The 3,375-nt window shown below is 50.2% G+C and overlaps 1 pseudogene; it reads right to left on the bottom strand.

Moving 5' to 3' along the window:
* Positions 1–247: 247 nt before the first annotated feature.
* On the bottom strand, positions 248–1,515 carry LOC120042437 (annotated as a pseudogene).
* Between the last annotated feature and the right edge of the window lie 1,860 nt (positions 1,516–3,375).

Here is a 3,375-nt window from a genome sequence, read left to right on the forward strand (position 1 = left end):
AATTACAATAGCTTCAAACTTAATGCTTTATTTTAGTGGGAAATGATTATATAATGACATAATAAGCATTGAAAAGGATTCCATCCATCTATATGAATGACCTCTGAAGCACAGCAAAACCCATGTGGCTGGTGAGCAAGATCATTAAGATCAGTGATTACTATTGACAGAGATAAAGTACTGAACAGTATAGTTAGAGTAGTAGGTTTTAGAATGAAGGATTCTTATGAACTAATGTTGGGCATTCTCAAGCAGAAGACTGTTCCAGAAAGAGACATCAATGAGTTAGCAAGTGAACTTTAGACAGATCCCGAACAGCCTTCAGATGCAGAGGAGAGGCTAAGGTGTGCACACCATGGTGACGCCAGACTTGGAGACGACCCAAAGACGGCCCAGGTCGTAGGTCACGTGGCCCATGCGCATGGACATTGGGATATTGCTCCATCCGGTGCCCTCTGGTTTACTGGCTGTGATTCCGTCTCTGTGTTGAAGAAAGGGTTGGGGTTCATGTTTTAAAGATTATCCATCTTTTTAAGTACATCCATTTTTGGACTTGAATAATTGATTATAGCCATTGATTTTTAAGAATATAACTTCTGCCTCTTGAGCTTTATTCAACCACATCAGAAGACAAAATGTATGTTTTTACTCAATTGTTTGTCAACAATGTTATTGTAAACAAACAATGTATAGCTTTAAAAAACATGTTAAAAAAATGTTTTAATAAATAATTGATGTATCTTTGCATCCGTAGCTCCATGTATGGATTTGAGAGTGGTTACATGTCCTGCTCCTGGCAATCCTGTCCATGGAAGGGGTGAGCCTGTACCCTTGTAGCCAACTGTGGCACTACGTGTCAGACAGTATGGAGTATCGTTCATGTTAGCCCCCACAATAAACTGTTCACCTCCAGCATCCAACTGTTTCAGAAGGCCTGAAGACCACAAAGACAGACAGACAGACGGAGAAGCAAACAAGGAGCACATATCTGTGAGTACTGCCAAATGACCTACAAGTTACAATTTAAAACATCAACCGTTTTTTCAACAGCCTGATGGTATCAGGAAAGCTAAGAAGCAGGTGTCCTCTGGATAAATATTGAGTAATGCTCTCCACTTACCTGCAGCTTGCACCCAGTTACCGGCCACATACTTGTAGATTGAGTCTGCCTTGTTGACACCCCAGATCCCTGCTGGTCCTACAGTGATGTGCTTCAGGGAACCAGGCAGGCGGATCCATTTATCACCTACCAGGTAGTAGGGGATTTGACTTGTGTCCGTAGCAACCACTTGCCCCAGTCCTGCATCAGATTCTTGATGTTTACTACCTCCTGACAGTCCCATGCTATGGAGACAAAGACGTGAGTAGAGCACACAGAAAACAAGGAGGATGAAATTATGGAGCGAACTTGAGGATCAATTCCAAGTTCATCAAGCATGTTTCAGACGATGGTAACTTACCATGACTGATGGTCAGGAGACAGAGGACCAATAGGACGGCTGCAGTGGCTCTCATGATGTCTCTGTAGATCTACAGTATAAGTTTGGTTGTACACCAGACTTCAATTGTCCCCTTGCAAGACTGCGCTTTTATAGCCCTGCACATACCTTTCACCAATGATGGCTTCCTGTTCCACCTGTTAAACGAAGACCTGATGGTGTCCGGGAGAAAGGAAAGTTGTGTTAGTCACCTGATGACAAAGATCATTCCTTTGTTCTTCTCATGTTTTCTGTGTTTACATTGTAATATGCATTTGCTTACATTTTGAAATACAGTGCCAATACAAAGTCCACACTCACCTTGGATTTCTTCACATTGTATTACCAAGTGGGATTAAAACAGATATAATGGCAATTTTTTGTCAACCATCTACACAAAATACTCTGTAGTGTCAAAGTGAAAGAAAACTGATATACTTTTAAATTAACGCAATATAAACACAAATGTACCTCGATTATATAAGTTTTCACCCTCCCGACTCAATACATGGTAAAAACACCTTTGGCAGCGATTACAGTGGTGAGTCTTCTTGGGTTTGTAACGGCAGCCGTAACAGGGATTGGACCAACACGCAGCGTAGCCAGTGCTCAACATGTTTAATAAAACGATAAACAGTGAACACTTAACACGATACAAAATAACAAAATGTGGCAAACCGATACAGCCCTATCTGGTGCAGAGAAAACACAAAGACAGGAAACAACCACCCACAAACCCCAACACAAAACAAGCCACCTATGATTCCCAATCAGAGACAACACAAAACACCTGCCTCTGATTGAGAACCATATTAGGCCAAACATAGAAACAGACAAACTAGACACACAACATAGAATGCCCACCCAGCTCACGTCCTGACCAACACTAAAACAAGCAAAACACACAAGAACTATGGTCAGAACGTGACAGTACCCCCCTCCTGAGGTGCGGACTCCGAACGCACCCCCTAAAACTCTAGGGGCGGGTCTGGGTGGGCATCTGTCCGCGGTGGCGGCTCCGGCGCTGGACGAGGACACCACTCCACCATTGTCTATGTCCCCCTCCTTAGCTTCCTTTGAGTGGCGACCCTCGCCGCCGACCTTGGCCTAGGAACCCTCACAAAGGGCCCCATCAGACTGAGGAGACAGCTCCGAACCGAGAGGCAGCTCAGGACAGAGAGGCAGCTCCGGACTGGAGGGCGGCTCATGACTGGAGGGCGGCTCATGACTGGCGGGCGGCTCATGACTGGCGGGCGGCTCATGACTGGCGGGCGGCTCATGACTGGCGGGCGGCTCATGACTGGCGGGCGGCTCATGACTGGCGGGCGGCTCATGACTGGCGGGCGGCTCATGACTGGCTGGCGGCTCATGACTGGCTGGCGGCTCATGACTGGCTGGCGGCTCATGACTGGCTGGCGGCTCTGGCGGCTCCTGACTGGCTGGCGGCTCTGGCGGCTCCTGACTGGCTGGCGGCTCTGGCGGCTCCTGACTGGCTGGCGGCTCTGGCGGCTCCTGACTGGCTGGCGGCTCTGGCGGCTCCTGACTGGCTGGCGGCTCTGGCGGCTCCTGACTGGCTGGCGGCTCTGGCGGCTCCTGACTGGCTGGCGGCTCTGGCGGCTCCTGACTGGCTGGCGGCTCTGGCGGCTCCTGACTGACGGGCGGCTCTGGCGGCTCCTGACTGACGGGCGGCTCTGGCGGCTCGGGACAGACGGGCGGCTCTGGCGGCTCGGGACAGACGGGCGGCTCTGGCGGCTCGGGACAGACGGGCGGCTCTGGCGGCTCGGGACAGACGGGCGGCTCTGGCGGCTCGGGACAGACGGGCGGCTCTGGCGGCTCGGGACAGACGGGCGGCTCTGGCGGCTCGGGACAGACGGGCGGCTCTGGCGGCTCGGGACAG

The sequence above is a fragment of the Salvelinus namaycush genome, unplaced genomic scaffold (genome assembly GCF_016432855.1).
Source record: "Salvelinus namaycush isolate Seneca unplaced genomic scaffold, SaNama_1.0 Scaffold687, whole genome shotgun sequence".
Lineage (NCBI taxonomy): Eukaryota > Metazoa > Chordata > Actinopteri > Salmoniformes > Salmonidae > Salvelinus > Salvelinus namaycush.